General features: G+C 30.4%; 1 protein-coding gene across 1 annotated transcript in view; it reads left to right on the top strand.

Annotated features, from left to right (window-relative positions):
- The first annotated feature begins 268 nt into the window (after positions 1-268).
- LOC126754239 (excitatory amino acid transporter 1) overlaps positions 269-18,434 on the top strand; it is a 39,725-nt gene continuing 21,559 nt past the window's right edge. Inside the window, exon 1 of the mRNA XM_050466231.1 lies at positions 269-781. The gene's annotated coding sequence lies outside the window, so the exon portion shown is untranslated. The remainder of the gene's footprint in view (positions 782-18,434) is intronic.

The raw sequence follows: 18,434 nt of genomic DNA, 5'->3' as shown, positions 1-18,434 counted from the left end.
CGGTCGGGCAGTTGGTGAGACAGTCGGTGGGTGAGACAGTGAGGTTGTCAGCTAGTCAGTACCGCAGTCAATCAGTCAGTCAGTCAGTCAGTGCGTTAGTCGTGGCTGAGTGGTCGCTGAGTGTCGTTCACACACACATACATATGTACATTTTATATACTCTTACATGTGTAACTGCATGTGCATGGGAGAGATTTCGCTGTTGCTCGACTTTTTCGCGGGCTTTATTGGTAGAATTTGAATTTTGTCAAATTCAGTACCTTTGCAAACGCGTAAGAAATAAGTTGTACGCTTCGCTTGAACGCTCCCAACGCAAGCGATGTTGCTATAAATATAATAATTAATAGAAAATCGGTGTGACGCTCCTGCTTTGACAAATTTTATATATATACATACATACATTATACACATGCATACATATGTGTGTGTGTATATATGTGTTTAAGTACTCTATGTGCAATTAAAATAAATAATTACGTTCTAGCAGAAAAGTACTGGCCGATTACGTTGACAATAAATTATTAAATAAATCAAAAAATATATACATATTTATATTAAAATATATTAAATAAATTTATAATTTTTTGGCATTTTCTTTTTTGAAAAACTTTTGGTTTTCAAGTCGCGCGCAACATACGTGCTTTTCGGTTTTATAGCTTTTTTGCTGCAATTAAAAATTCGAAACGTGCGTCTCGAGCTAAACTACAACGATTACCGCAATTAATCGATTAATTATAACCGAAATATTTGTTTAACAACAAAGACACGCGCCAATTTAACGGTATGTGCTTTTGAATATTGACTACTTAATTAAGAAAATGTAACGGTGATTCATTTGAAAATTTATAAATTTTTTCTGTTAACTAGCAAAAGTTTTTAGGGGGTTATATCCACTTGCAAGATGGAAGAAACGCAGTTTTTCGTGATTTTTATTGGTTTGAAGAGGATTTACATATTTTATAATATAATATTTAATGAATAAAAAATTAAAGTAGATTTACAGCAATTAATGCTCCGCCGGCTCAAATTAAAATTTTCTTAGAATATTTTCAAATATATATTTTGACAAAAAAGTACCCAGATATTGTAAATAAAACGAAATTGTAAAAAAATTATTTTAGACAAAATGGCGGCTTTTCCAAAAAAAAAAAAAAAATTTTAGAAAAGTTTTACTTTTACTTTGATTTCAAAATCGAAATTATTTAAAAATTTTATTTTTTTGTTCAATATCTGACAAATATACCGTAGAAGATCATAGGAAAAATTTTAAATCGAACAATCCAGCAATTTCTGAGCAATTTTCCTCACCAACTTTTGAAAAAGGTTTGGAAGCCGATTATAATAAGTTAAAAAATTCTTACAAAAATCTATACAAATTTCTGCCGGCTGAAACTAAAAATTTTCGGTGAACATTTTCAAATACACATTGTGACAAAAAAGAACTCAAAAATTATCAATAAAACGAAATTGTAAAAAAAAAATATTTTGGAAAAAAGGCGGCTACCTCAAAAAAAGTCGTTTTTTTTAAGAAAAGTTTTACTTTTCAAAATGATTTCAAAATCAAAATTATTTCAAAGTTTTATTGACCTTATATTATTATGACAAATACAACGTAGAAGTTCATTTGAGAATTTCAAGTCGTTCAACCCAGCCGTTTCTGAGCAATTTTCCTCACCGACTTTTGAAAAAGGTTTGGAAGCCTATTAAAATGAGTTAAAAAACGTATCTTACAACTAGCTATAAAAATTTCTGCCGGTTGAAATTAAAATTTTCTGTGAACATTTCTAAACATACATTGTGACAAAAAAGTACACGGAATTTGTAAATAAAAAGCAAAATACTATTGTGATCAAATTGAAAGGTGAATTTTTAATTTATACTTCGCGTGTTTTTCGAATCGGTAAATTTTTTTTTTTAAGTTGATAGTACTGTTGGTGACATCTATTTCACGTCAAAATATTGCCACATTTTCAATTAATATCGTGCCGAAACCACCGCATTCGCCTGATTTACCTTCGCGTAACACCGTTTTAACTCAATTGAGGATATAAAAGCTGAATCGAAGAAAGCTCTGATGGCCATCGTGACGGAGGATTTTTCCAAGTGGTATGATGACTGGAAAATTCGTTGGCATAAGTGTATTGCGGCGGGAAGGTATTACTTTGAATGAGATAAAATGGACAAAATTCACCTTTCAATTTGATCACAATAGTATTTAATTATTCATCAATATTTATTCTGCCGTCCTCAGAGTAATACCCACCAGATGTATTGCATTTATGCCAACGATTTTTCCTGCTCTCGAAACACTTTTCATGAGCACTTTTTGGGATGGCCTTCTGCTCCTTCTGCGAATTTTGTTTTATCGCTTCGATCGACTGAAAACAGATTCCATGGAGCGGCAATTTCAGTTTGAGGAACAAGAATAAAAAATCACACAGAGCCAAATTTGGAGAATACGGTGGTTGATCGATGGTATTCATTGCCTTTTTGGCTTTAAATTCACTTAAAATCTTACTCTTTAAAAAAAAAATTCAGCATTATCAGGACGAGTCGAGCAAGAATGCATTTCATACCCAAAACCATTCGAACGGACTCCCGAGGGATGTCGAGCTCTCTTTCCATCTCTCTAATACTCTGCTGACGATTTTCAAGCACCATATTCTTCACTATTTTTAACATTTTCATCAGTTGAAGATGGCGAAGATCGTCCAGAACAACCTCTCGATTGTCTTTGAAGATTTTGTACCACTCGTAGGCTTGTGGTTTTGAAAAAACTTAATCCCCGTAACGATTCCGCACTCGAAACGAACAAAATTTGAGACAAACTCTTTGTTCTATATTTTTATCCATTGAAAAAATCGCAATTTCCGGGTGCTTTTTCGTCCCAATCTACATAGTTACTATACAAAACAAAAAATAAATTTGTTCGATTTTTTGAAATCCATAAGTGGATATAACCCCTAATAACTAAAAGTAATTTTAAGTGTTGAGATTTTCTTTGACTCAGCAGAACTTTAACTAGATCACAAAATTTACTCATCCTGCTGAAGCTGTGCTGCTCTGTGATGTATGCGTGTGATGTGATTTGAGCTTATAATCTGTTCTGAGCTTATATGATCTAAGCGTATGATGTGATTTCAGCTTATGATGTGATGTGTTCTATGTTGTTGATAGTGAAATGTTTACTTGCCTATCATAACTCTCTTATGAAATTGAAAGATAATGTAAGTCAAGGGCATCATTCAGCTTGAAGACGTTGTGCGCTACTAGTTTTAGTTGCTATTATAGCTTTCGGCGTACGAAAATCACTTGTTACAAATAGAATAAGTGAATTAATTGAGAAAAACGGAGAACTTAATTTAGAAGAATAAGCGCGAGCGTAAAGATCAAGTGTTTGTTTACTTAGTAGTTTGCGGCAGTAGCGTGTTGGAGTGTTGACATTGATATATTTGTCGTGCTTATATATATAAAGGGTGCTTAAACAGCGAGTTTTGGTAATACGAATATCAATTTAGTTTAATTTATTTCAGTGAGCACAAACCAGTGTTGCTTTTGCAGGCAAATTATATTGTAGCTGGTAACGAAAACTAAATATATCATACAGTAGGTGAGAAAATTGTAGCGCAGACAGTTATGTTAAAAAAATGTTTGATTGTTATGTAGAGTTATATAGAATTTTTCGGAATCCCTAAGGAAAGTTATTTTTCAGCGCAAACTCATTTCTTTCTTAGACCAGAAATTTGGAATACCTTCGAAAAAACTTATACGTATGTATGTACATATATCTCATCTATGGTTGAAGTCGCCTGGATTGATGTTTCTAATGCGAGGATATTATAATCATTCAGAAACGGTGAAAAATGTTGGCCAAATTAACTACCAGCTATGTACGTGCGATCTTTGATCAGTCATCTAACCTTACCAACCATCTTACTAGATAACATATAAATTCAATATTTGTATACCCTGAATAGGTATATTAAGTTTATCACGACGTTTGTAACTCCCAGACGGATTCTTAGCAGACCCTATAAAGTACAATATTATTTATGTATAAATGATCAGCGTGACGAACTGCGCCAATTTAGCCATGAATTTATAATTTTGAGTTATTTTTATACTCTTTCAACATGTGGCTACAGAGTATAAAAGTTTTCTTCACCTATGTTGTCTGTATCACCTAAAAGTAATCGATATACATATGTAGATAAGGTTATATATACATATATAAATGAGCAAGATAACGAGAAAAGTTGAAATCCGGGTGACTGTCTGTATGTCCGTCCGTCCGTGCAAGCTGTAACTTAAGTGAGAATTGATGAAGATTGGTATTCAAGCTTATTTTTAGATAAAATCTCATATCTCGAGACCTGCTCGACCGATTTGAACCAAATTCAGCGCATAATATTGCTTTGACACTCCTATAATACAGTGTAAAATTGAGCGGAATCGGGCTAAAATCACGCCTATAGTACTTCCCATACAACACCATGTTATTTTTCCCCTTTCCAGTATACAAATTAAGAATCAATTAAAATATTTGAATAAAACTTTTGCACGAATAGTGGCTTTGTCGTGTGGCACCTTATTTACTAAATCGAACCAAGACTATTCAAGCCCCTATCTATAGTTGACTTTATACCAAATATCTGTCAATGTGTGATATATATTTGAAATCTGGAGAGAATCAGTATGTCTATATGTTAAAAGTGGGTTGAAGCGGGTCAATACTTCACTTAGCCCCCATATAAATATTATAAAGTTTTTCGAGTTTCCGTGTGACTTTATACCACATACATACAAATATCGACCAATACGTGAGTTAACTTAATAAAATAGAGAAAACTTGTTTTTCTATTAACGGTACGGTACATCTTTGTGCTCAGAAGGAGTAAAATCCAGTGAATCTCAAGTTTTTTTTATCATATTTTATTATATTAAATTATATTTATTTTTTTTTATAATAGTTATTTTAATTATTTTATATAATTCAATAATATTTTTTTGTTTTATATTTTTGTATTCATTTATATTTAATTTCTTTGATTTCAATATTTGTTATTATAGTTAATTTTTTTTTTTTACTTTTACAAATAAGTTAATTTTAGTTGTTTTGATTTTATTGAGTTTTATTTAATTTTTTTTTATTTATTTTTTATTATTAATATTATACATACATGCATGTTATTATGTTATTTTGTTTTAATTAATTTTTTATTAATTAATTTAATTTTCATTTTAAATTTAATTTAATTTGATTTAGTTTAATTTTAATTTTAGTTTTAATTTTAACACTTTATTTTATTTTTTATTATTATACATATAGATATATGTATATACATATATTTTTTTCCAATTTAAATTATTTTCATTTAATTCATTTTTGAATTTTATTTTGCTTTATATATTAATTTAGTGTAATTTTATTGCATGCCATTTATTTCATTTAATTTATTTTAACTTTAATTTTAGTTTTAATTATAATTTTAATTATTATTTTAATTTAATTTTTGTTCTAATTTAAATTCAAATTTTATTTTCAATTTTAATTTTAGTTTTAATTTTCATTTAATTTTTTTTTATTTAAGTATTAATTTTTATTTTAACATTGGTATTAATTTTAATTTTAATTTTTTTATTTAAATATTACTTTTTTTTAATTTTGGTATTAATTTTAATATTCTATTTAATTTTAATTTAAATTTAATTTAATTATGTTAATTTGGTTTAATTTAATTTATTATATATTTTTACAGTATTTTTTCATATCATTTTATTTTATTTTTTTATTTTATCTACTTTAATTTAATTTTGAAAATTATTTTGCTTTGTCTTAATAAATTATTTGGTTAATTATTTAATTATTTTCTTTTAATTCCAAATAAATTATTTATTTATATTTTTATTCATTAAATTACTTTCTATTTACTATATAATAATAAAATGTATTTAATTGTTTACCACTTGTTGAAGTACCCTGTTTGTCAGCACTTGTGTAGTACTTTGTCTCTTCTCGAGCGTACTTACACACGTATAGTATGCATGTAAACAATCAACAAAAATAAATAAAGAAAAAAGCAAATAAAACTTAAAAAAAAGCGAAATAGTTTATTTAAGTTTTCATTTTATGAATGCTTTTTTCAAAGTCAGTTGAATGGAAAAATCTAATTTAGCATTTAAAATTGTCGTGCGTGTATAAATAGCATATATGTATGTATGTGCATACATACACATGCTTACAATACATTTGTATGTAAATAGTTTTTGTATTTGCATGCGGAAAACGCCGATTGCAACAAACAAGCAAAAGCACGTGGGAGGGAGTGCCATTGGCAAAGAGTTGTGCATATTCATACGTATGTATATATATATATATATATATATATACAAACAAACCTACATACTGAAATGAAAATTTACATATCCACTTATTGTATGTAACAACAAATATACGCACGTGCCTACAATAAAATATGTTTCAACTAGAAGAACAACAAAATATATGAACACTTGTAAATTATATTAAAGCGCAGTGTAAATATCAGCAAGAAAAACTATGGAAAGTTTTCATTTACCAAAAAATTTTGTTAATATGATTCCTGTATATAAATCTTTAAGTAAATCGAATTTATTGAATACGATTTTATAATTTCCTGGAAGTATAATTTTTAAAATTATTAATTTGGTAACGATTTACATTATTTGTTATTGCTACCGGTGGTTTTAAATGATAAAAAATGTAGTGTTGTGCAATTTGCTCAATCCCGTGATTTCGGTATCTTAATTCAATTAGTTTAAAAAAAAACAAAAAAAAAATGCAAACAAGTAGAACTTCGTAAAAGTGGTTGAGAAAATAAAGTTATAAAAGTAAGGTTATAAAATATCGAATTAGAGTATAAATAAACAGCCATTCCACCATTTAACCTTCCTGTTTTAATATGCATTTATTGGATACCCTTACTAGCTAATCCCGAAATTTTTTTTCACATTTCTAGAAAATGCTGGCTATGCAAGAATCACTATTGAAATTGATGTGATTTCTGTAGAAATAATAATTTTGTACGATATTCTTAGCATATATAGTAAGCAAGAATAATTGATTACATACAAGTATAATTAATCATATTAATTAGTTCATGAATGATTTAACGATATTTCTGCGAATGCTATATATCTTATATATAACTAGTAAGGAAGGATTAAGTTCGGGTGTATCCGAACATTTTATACTCTTGCAACTTGCGTGAATCAAATATTTCAGGCGCTGGTAAAAAATGTTGCGAAAGAATTCAACATTCATTATTCAAAGAAATTGTGAGTAAATTAAAATCAAATTTAGAATATTAGTGACTTATTTAAGGCCATTAACTTAGACTTAGTTTTATTGTTATATTTTAGTTCGCGTCAGCCAATATGATTATAAAGATATCTTCCAATCAGATATGTGTAATATGTGATGTTAACTAGGTGAAAGAGGTTAAATTTAGTATACATAAACCACATAATAAAAAAAAAAACTTTCCATTGACTTTCACTAAAATTTCACACATTTTGTCCAACTTGAACTGTAAAAAGCTGGAGGTACACTCGATAATAAATTTTGAAGTATTTTTATATATGTATGTATATAATAATACTCACTGACCGAAATATTCGGCATAAAACATGATGAAATAATGAACATGATTATAAGTAGTATATGGGAATTCGGGGTAGTAATAACTCGTTTTTATCCATTTTTGTCAACCTAAATACTATTAACATGCCACATACTATTAAAATGTTCACAGGGTTTCATTAAGGTATCTCACATAAAATTGCCAAATATATAGAGTAAAGTCAGCTGTTCGGAAACTCTGAAATTGTATACTGTCATGTGCCGAATTAAAAATTTCAAATCGGTCGAGCAGGTCTCTATAAGTGATTTCACCTAAAAGAGGGGTTTGCCACGTCCATTGTCACATTTCGACCCCGGCTCTTTAAAAGCTGTTCAATGTCATCCAGGACTTTAAATAGTTTTTGATTTATCCCTCTTTTAGTAGTTTTTAACAGTACCGTTATATGGAGAGTGAGCGGGGTTATAGTCCGATTTCATTATTTCCACATCGTCGGTAGGGGTTGTTATAGGATTTATCTTGAGCAACTTCGGTTATTCTAATTTGAACGATTTGAGAGATTTGTACATTAAACCTATAAGAGGGCATTGCCACTCCCCTTTTAAAAAAGTTTTAATCTATTGGTGTTCATTGCTTCTGCGATTTTATACACTTACTTTTTTGCCAAAGAACATGTGTACCAAATTTTATTAAATATCTTAAATTTTGCTCAAGTTAAAGCTTGCACGGACGGACGAACAGACAGACAATCACCCGAATTTCAACTCGTCTCGTCATCTTGATCATTTACATATATGTGACCTGGTCTACGAAAGGGGGCTTAGGTGTCAAAAAAAAAAGGAGAACAATTAATGAGATAACGAGAAACTGACGATTATTTTTAACAGCTTTTCCCAGAAAACTAGTTTTCGCACGTTAGCCCCCTTTTCGTAGACCAGGTCACATATATATATAACCTTATATTTAACTCGACTCTTCTAACGGAGACCTTTTTGGATTACATTCGATGAAATGAATTTCAATTCAAGAAATAAAAATTCAATTTCTGTTGAAATAAATTTCAAAATCAAACAAAATTCAATTCGCAGATATGATTGTTTGTCGAAAATCAAATCATCACAAAAAAAAAATTGTGTTTTAGTTTTTCTCACATGAGAAACAATAATTTTATATTAAAATTTAATTAGTTAACGCTATTTTTTATAGAACACCATTTTAATATTTATAAAGTTAAGTATTTGAGATTTACTAAACTCAGAGAAAAAGTATGATTCTCTTTACAGCAATAGCACTTTTAGTCCTTAAAATATGACTAAATTTTGAAATTTAAAGAAATAGCTTCATATTTCTCATCTTTCCAACACTTTATGGTATGACTCAATGTGGTTGGTAGCACTGGAGATATGCGACTGTAACGACATCTTTTGACAGAATACGAAAAAACTTTTTCGACTACCCAATATATACTATGGTATGGTCCATCTTTTATGACATTATACGAATGATTTAACATTTTTGATACAATAATATGATATGATCTAATAAAGCAATAACGTATGATTAGCAACGGTATGTGATGTGATGATATTTATAAGGGATGTGGTGATGTGATGTCAATAAGTAGTTTGCCATCCAATAAATACTACATAATATTAATAAATTTGATTAAAATTTGTGATTTTGTTAGTCATACATATTTCCCTTATATACATACATATACAGCTAAGTATATAAATATATGTACATATGTATGTACATATATGTATGTAAATTGCATATTTATAACACCTTGAAATTGAGTGGAAGTTTTTCACATTATCACAGATAAATTTATATAGACTAGATCTGTATACTTTACAGCGTTATCAGCCTACACTAAATGCATTAATTTACATGCGTATTTATAAATATAAGTAACACATGCCAGAATATGTGAAAAAATAAACAACATGATTTTTATACGGAAATTTCAAACATGTCAGTCATTTTACGGCTGCATTTGCTTGAAATTAATTTTGCTGCTACTTTTATTTTTGATTGCAAAATATTTTACTTTTAGCATTTAATACTTTTTATTGCGAAAAATATGCACAAGTTTGCATATAATCACACATACTCGTATGTACAGATGAGTGTGTGTGTTTTGGGTAGGTGTGTAGTTGGCTTTCGTTGTAACAACAAACAATTTACATTTTGAACAAATAAAAGTGAATTTCTCAGTAGATATTTAATATATAGTGACAGACAGCCAGACAGGCGAGTTAATGTCAAATATTTTTTTGGTTTTGCATACATATGTAGAAATCGTTGCTAAGGTTTTTGTAATTATTTTTATTAGGGTGGATCAGAAAAAATATTTTTTGCCGTTCGATACTTTGAAAAATAGATTCCTAGACACTTCCAAGTAAGTGTCTACAAGTAATATTTCGGTAAATATGTTTATTAGGGTGGGTCAAAAAAATTTTTTTTTTTTGATATTTTGAAAACTAGATTCTTAGACACCTCCATGTAATTGTCTACAAGTAATATTTCGGTAAATATGTTTATTAGGGTGGGTCAAAAAAAATATTTTTTTTTGATATTTTGAAAACTAGATTCTTAGACGCCTCCAAGTAAATGTCTACAAGTAATATTTCTGTAAATATATTTATTAGGGTAGGTCGAAAATTTTGTCTTCGTCCAATATTTTGAAAAATAGGTTCTTAGACACCTCTAAGAAAGTGTCTACAAGTAATATTTCTGTAAATATTTCTATTAGTGTAGGTCAAAAAAATTTTTGTTTTCGTTCGATACTCTGAAAAATAGGTGCTTAGACACCTCCAAGTAAGTTTCTAAAAATATGACCTTTTTTCAAGCAGTTGGAAGCGAGATATAAATTTTTCTATCTCATAATAAAGAAAAAATAGAAAACTGTAAGTCGGAGTACATTTTTGTTATAATTAAGAGCCCATAGTTGAAGAAATTTTCGTAGAGAAGTCTAAAAATCTATTTTCGGAGTACCAAGCGAACAAAAAAAAACACATTTTTTGACCCACCCTAATATTTATATATTAATATTAAAGATGAGAACTTTCTCGTTACAATTAAGAGCTCATAGTTGAAGAAATTTTCGTCCAACTGTCTGAAAACCTATTTTATAGAGTACCAAACGAAAAAAATTGTTTTTTGACTCACCCTAATATTTACATATTAATATTAATTTAAATTATATTGACAGAATATTATACATAGTGACACAAAATATGTATTAAGTGTGTATACATAGTACATAAACATAAAATTAGAATTTTTTCAGTTATAATGTACTATTTGAGCAGCTTTTGAGTCCATACCACATTTTTGAAGTCCACCTCGTTCACCATAGTTTTTCTGTACGGAAACTAGATAACCAAACAATATATATGTATATGTGTCTTTTATGTCATTTTATTATATTCCAAATGAATAGCATTGGAATAAATAAGTAGTTAAAGCTGCAAGCTTACCCCACGTACAACTAGGCGTATACGTAATGTGTAAGGCATTAAGGCGCAAATAATTTATTCAAACAAACTGACAAAACACATGCATATATAGTTACTTTTGTCAAACAAAATATAAATAATAAACGCATAATTTATGAAAAAATTATTTATTATTTATTTGCGTTGAAATTCTTATGTAACACAATAAGATTGCTTCGCTTGCAAACGCTGCGCTTATCTTGCAAATATTTTATTAACAAATAGTGACTACTCACTAGCAAATATTCACATATATGCATTTATATGCATAAGGGACGTAAGCAAGTGAGTCTGCATACAGTATGAATATTTACAGTTTAACGTAAATGGGTGTGCAAATTAATAGAAGAAGATAAGCGCTACCCTTATGTGACAGTTAAATGTCAAGCCTAAGGTTTTTAAATGAAAACAAAAAATATTAAAAAAACAATAACAAATAATGAAGAGCTGCAGTAAATAAATGTAGTAGTAAATAAAAAGTAGTAAACAAAGCGTAGCAAATAAATAATAATATGTGTTTTAGCAATAAAAAATTATATAAAAATGTTTACTAAAATACATTATTTTCCTAACATTAATCTTCCACCTCAAAATCTAACCGACTTTGGCTGCACCAAAGCAATAATAACTTTCACAGATGCATTTCTTATAGCATAAAAGGGTATAAAGAGGTTTTTATCTTAATTTTGTCCACTCAATATTATGGCAGCTATAGTATATTGTGGTCCGATCTGAACTTTTTCTTCTGAAATTGTAGCGTCAACTTGAATAATAATTAATGTCAAATTTCTTGAAGATATCGCGTCAAATAAAAAAGTTTTCCATATAAGAGCTTGATTTTGAACAGTCAGTTTGTATGACAGCTATATGCTATAGTTATCCGATCTGAACTATTTCTTCTGAGATTGTAGTGTTACCTTGAATAATAGGTAATGCCAAATTTCGTGAAGATATCGCGTCAAATAAAAAAGTTTTCGATATAAAAACTTTAATTGATAGGTCAATTTGTATGGCAGCTATATGCTAAAGTTGTCGGATCCAAACAATTTTTTTCGGAGATTGTAGTCTTAACTTGAAAAATAATACATGCCAAATTTGTTGAAGATACCTTTTCAAATAAAAAACTTTTCCATACAAGAACTTGATATTGAACGGTTAGTATATATGACAGCTATATGCTATAGTAGTCCGATATCGGTCGTTCCGACAACGGAGCAGCTGCTTAGGGAGAAAATGGCATGTGCAAAATTTCTGATCGATATCTCAAAAATTGTGGAACAAGTTCGGCCAAATATTCATATGCTATTATATTCTTATACATACGTACATACGTATGTTATATATACAGATATATAATAGCATATATGTACATATATACGCATACAGGTTTTCACATAGGCATTTCACCATCCTATTCAACACACAGGATGTCAATTAGATGCTCATCATCACCTACATATTTAAATCCGTGATTAAAGTTGTATTTGAATGACGCTGAGGCATCACTTATTTGTGTGTGCGTTTGTGCGATGTCACTTCCGTTTTTACCCTAATCCGCTCCAAATTCCAAACTGAGGTCAGTTTCACACACTGTGCTGTATTACTAAGCAACTACCATATTATTCACCTCATTCACAGGCACTTATGTAATTTGTAATATCACCTACATTTCTACCTACAAATAAATAGGCTGTGAATAAGTATGCATGCTAAAAAAATTGTACACATCATCAGCTATTCAGGTACTTACATCTGTTTGAAATTTTTTCTGTGTGAAAATTTGCTGATTTTTGACGTCATTAAATCTCTCATTGAGAAAAGTTCTGTTGAAAGTAACTCAGAGCAATTAGCTAGCTTTTGAATTCTTGATAAGCTGTTCTAGTAAGGATTAAAAAAATAAATATAAAAAATAATAAAAATTCTCACTTCGGAGGCTCCCAATCTATAAGACCTTAACAAATACAAATGCGAGCTTGACTTTTAATGGTCAGTTTCTTCACAGTTTGAACTGCTGCTTTGGATAAGCCATGTTGAATCTCGTAAAAAGTTTTCTTGTCAAATGAAACAGTTTTCCATTTAAGGACTTAATTCTGATCGTTCAGTTTGTATGACAGCTACATGCTGTAGTGGTTCGATATCGGCGTTTCCGACTAACTAGCATTTTTTTTTTTGAAGAAAAGAACGTGCACAAAATTTCAAGCCAATTGCTCAAAATCGATATTTCTCATCACGCTGATCATTTATATAGTATACACCTTATAGGGTCTCCGTCGTTTCCGTCTGGGTGTTACAACCTTCATGACAAACTTAATACATCCCGTTCAGGGTGTACTAATTCATGCAATTGCTAACAATGTCATTATTGTCTCCTTAATATGCGAACAGTTTTTATTGACAATTAAAATTCATATCACCTTTGCTGAATATGCAAATGTTTAAATGTAATGCTGTAATAATACATTATTAAAAACACTTTGTAAATGAATTCACTTGATTAAATGTCATAAAAGTTGTTTGATTGCACATGAAATTCCAGAAATTTTTATGAAAATATTAAAATTCCATTGACTACTGATGGAGGAGTGGCACATTGCCTAATTACTAGTGATTCATAAGTAAAGCTTTTGTAAGGTTATATCTTCAGATAACCATTCTAAAAATTATTTCGTTAAAACGGAAACTTTGAAAAAATAAACGTATCTTTTTACTAATAGCTTTGCGTTAACGCCGTATAACACTCAAATAGTATTCCTTGTTGACAGTTTGGCCCGTGGAAAGGAATTCGGAGTGCACCACACCTCGATAATCGAACAAAACTGTGAACATAACATTGATTTTTGAGCGACTTTGACGTGGTTTTTTCGGCCTCGGCTCACCTTCGCCATGATATTCGGCCGATTGATCGACTGTCTGGAGGTAGTAAGCATAGATCCAAGACTCATCGCTAATACGTCTTATGACATCCTGGTTGTCGGAAAGCATTGGTTCCTAAACGTTAACGTTAATTAGTGATTTTGGAAACAATTGTGCTTTTACGTTTCTTATGCCCAATTGTCTTTTCGAAATGGTTTTCACTGATACTTCCGATATTCCTGGCATCGTTGGTAAGCTCTTTGACTGTTAATCGTAGATTCTCAAGTATCAATGCCTTTATTTTATTGATATGTTGATCATCAGTTGTTGTTGATGGCCGTGCTGGACGTGGTTCGTTGTCAACGCGTTCTCGACCCTCTTTGAATAATTTATACCAATCAAAAACGACTTGTTCGCGACAAACAATTATCATCGAAGGCTTTTTCCAACGTTCTAAATGGTTCGGCACCAGAAATTTGATTACGCACACTAAATTTAATGGAACTTCTTTGTTGAACAATTCCACTCATCGTAAAAATTGTCGAATAGACTTTAATATGTACTTCAGAAAGACAAACGTATACTAAACACAATTGATTATTTTGAGGTGACATTTGGCACAGATGTCACTGACAGTCATTCCAACCAAGAAAAAAAATATTTCAACGAATGGTTTTTCGCGCGAAATTTAGATTAAAAAGTCTTTCTTAAAATGGTCAAGGGTTAAAGTTCTAGAACTGCATCCTTTGTGCTATAAAATTCTTTACATTATAATGACAAATAATACGGTCATCTCTGAAATAAATAATGTATATAAATGTAACAAGATATTTTCCATTTAAGTTTTAAACAGAATTTCCTGTTTTTCCTTTCATCATTTAAAAATGTGTTGCATTTTACCGTTAGTTACATTTCTTATTTCCGCATTTTTTTATGTATTTAAATTAATGAAGCTCCTTCAATTACATGGAAATAATGTAGACTAAATCATTTAATTGATTACATGACATGCCAGACGACCAAATGCTGCAAAAGTCAATGAGTTGCATTGTTTACATTTTATTAATAACTGCACTTGGTGTCAATGGCAATTTCACAGAAAATTATTACTTGCATGCACTTATAGCATGGGGCGCCAGATGTACGAATGAAATTACTTTTGATTAATATCTAGCCTCTATTGAAATAGTTCTCATTTAGCAAAATGTCGGAAAAAGTTTGACATTCAAAACTGTCAGCTGTTTTAATAATGTGGCATTAAAGTGGGTTAATGTCAAACTGTAAATATGCCATATGAAGTTGGGCTAAATAGTTGTGAAAGTCAAATGAATATTAATTGCAGCTAAGATGGTCTTTAAATCCCTTACTCCACAGCTCTTTTAACGCCTTGTCGATATTTCTCTGATCATGAGAGCATCATTTCTAATACTGTAAGATTCTCATTTTAATTATTTTACAGCAATTACAACAAAACGCATAATAATTAAACCGGTTCAATGTAGTTTTTCATTAAACTCATACAACCATTTTGATAAATGTCGAGCAATTAGTATTACTCGACAACTATTTTAATTTTCATTCAACTGCGCCTCGTAGCGGAGAATGTTTGAATGCAAATATTACAATTTCTCTTCTATATATACTATATATGTATATGCTATATATACATATATATGTATACTATATATATATTGAAAATATGTGTACTGTTGTTTCATTAATATTCACATTCAACGAGTTAATCATACTACAGATCATTGTTGTTGATTATTGGTTAGTTGACTCGATATGGTAGGGTTAGTTGTGTGGTAGCTTAAGTGGGTGTTGTAATAGCGTAGGTCTCAAGTTCAACGCCAAATAAATACATTTCAATTAAGCTGTTTATCGTCGGCGCAAAAACTGCATAATGTAAATAAGTAGACGACTCTGCGCACTTAATAAAAGCAAGTTATGTATTTAAATAAAAAACAAGAAAAAACGCTAACTTCGACTGCACCCAAGCTATAATACCCTCTACAGGTGCATTTTTTAGAACATGAATGGGTATATAAAAAGCTCTTTGGCTTGATTTTGATCGGTCCCTATTGCATATCAGGATAACAAGCTGAGTCAATTTAGCATTGTTCGTCTATTTTTCCGTCTCTCTGTCTGTATACACTAAACAGGTCTCTCGGTTTATGATATACGGATATGGAATTTTGTACACGCCCTTTACTCTCTGAGAAGCTGCTCATTTGTCGAAACCACCTATATAGGACCACTATAGTATATAGCTGCCAAACAAACTTTCCTATCCAACTCAAGTCCTTGTATGGAAAATGTTTTTATTTGGCAAGATATATTCATGAAATTAGTTTAATGTGCAAGACAACGGCAATCTCCGAGAAATTGTTCACAGTCCATGCCAAATTCGTGAAGATACCACGTCAAATGCGAAAGTTTTCCATACAAGCCCTTGATTACGATCGTTCGGTTTGTATGGCAGCTATATGCTATAGTTAACCGATCTGCACCATTTCTTCGGAGATTACATTTTTGCTTTAGAAAATAATCTATACCAAATTTCGTGAATATATCTTGTCAAATGTGAAAGTTTTCCATACAAGAACTTGATTCCGATAGTTCAGTTTATATGGCAGCTATATGTTATAGTGGTCCGATATCGGCAGTTCCGACAAATGAGCAGCTTCTTGAGGAGAAAATGACGTTTGCAAAATTTCAAAACGATATCTTAAAAACTGAAGGACTAGTACGTATATATACAGACAGACGGAAAGACAGACAGACGGACATACAGACGGAAATGGCTAAATCGACTCAGCTCGACATACTGATCATTTATATATATACTTTATAAGGTCTCCGACGCTTCCTTCTGGATGTTACAAACTTCGTGACAAACTTAATATACTCTGTTCAGGGTATAAAAACGATATAAAATCTATATTTAATTATATTCAATAAGACAAAACAATTGCAACTCAAAGAAAATGGCTCACTATTTTTAATAAAATATAAGAAAAACTTAGTATTTTGGAGCAAACTCATGACTATCAATAACTGCTTTGCATCACAGCGGTATTGAAGCTATAAGGTTATCCACTATGGCTTGGATATATTTCTCCATGCCTCCAGGGCCCTTTGAAAAAACTGATCAATATTTGACACATTACGATCAATTCTTTATTTTACAATTTCTCATAAATTTTCTATGGGATTGAGGCCCGGGGACTGTGGAGGCCACTCCATTACATCCACTTTATTCCGCTTTAACCACGATTTTAGCACCTATGCCATATGCTTCGGGTCGTTGGCCTGGTGGAAGACCCACTTAAGTGGCATTTCCCAATCAGCATGTGACAACATTACGGTTTCCATAATGTCTCTGAAAACGTACCGATCCCTGCTACCATTAATACGATGAAGCGGCGCCAAACCAAAAGCAGAAAAGCAGCCCCAGACCATAACATAGCAACTATGTTTGACTGTTTTTAGACAATAGAAATTTGTAAGACGCTTGTTTTGTGGGCGTCGAACGAAACTCACCCCATCACTTCCTACCAAATCAAATTTGGACTCATCACTAAAAAGAACAGTTTTCCACTGGCTTATTGGCCATTCCAGATAATTTTTAGCGCACACTTCGCCTGTCGGTTACTGTGTAAATCAGCGTTATTTAGGCGATGAGCGACTTTATGGAAATTTCTTTTTGAGAAGTTCCGTTATTATAATCATCACTAAAACGTGCTCGGAGTGCTTCACCGATTTTATTTAGAGCCATTACTCTTTTTGTAAAAAAAATTGAAAATAAAAATGTGTTTTCGCAAAAATTCAGAGCAGAAACTATGCTCAGTAAATGTTCTAATTAATTCAAACTCAATACCGTTAAAAAAAGAAACGAACAAAGGAGAAAAGAAACGAACAAAAAAGAGTTTCAATTGTTTTGTTGCGGCGGATTGGCATATATTTGAAATTGTTTTCAAATATAACTGCCAAAAAAAAAAAAGATCGCGATAAACATTGCAAAATATGTAACTTCAATGCTGTAAATTTAAAAACAGGAAACAAAAAGCAATTCGAAGGAAAAAAGGCATTGTAAGATAAAATAATCCAAAACTTTGCTCTAGTTGCAAATGTTTTGTCCGATACTGTAAGTAAAATATTTTAAAAATTATATTAGTTGGAAATACAATTTTAATGTTTCAAACAAATTATTAATTTTTTGTAAATAAAATATATTTTCGAATTTTCAGAAACAATTTTAAATTTTCAAATATATTTTTTTATTATTTTTTCCCTATTTCCACTTTTCAAAAAAAAAATTATATCAATCATTTTTTTACACTGTTTGCTCATTTATAAAAAGCAAATATTTAATATTTGTAAAAAAGTTTTTTTTTCAATAGAAATGTACATATGTATGTACTTACATACATAATATATTTTCTTCAAAAGATCT

The sequence above is a fragment of the Bactrocera neohumeralis genome, chromosome 3 (assembly GCF_024586455.1).
Source record: "Bactrocera neohumeralis isolate Rockhampton chromosome 3, APGP_CSIRO_Bneo_wtdbg2-racon-allhic-juicebox.fasta_v2, whole genome shotgun sequence".
In the NCBI taxonomy this organism is placed as follows: Eukaryota; Metazoa; Arthropoda; class Insecta; order Diptera; family Tephritidae; genus Bactrocera; species Bactrocera neohumeralis.
Note: the sequence above shows the minus strand (reverse complement) of the source record. Positions and strands in the feature narration are given on the sequence as shown.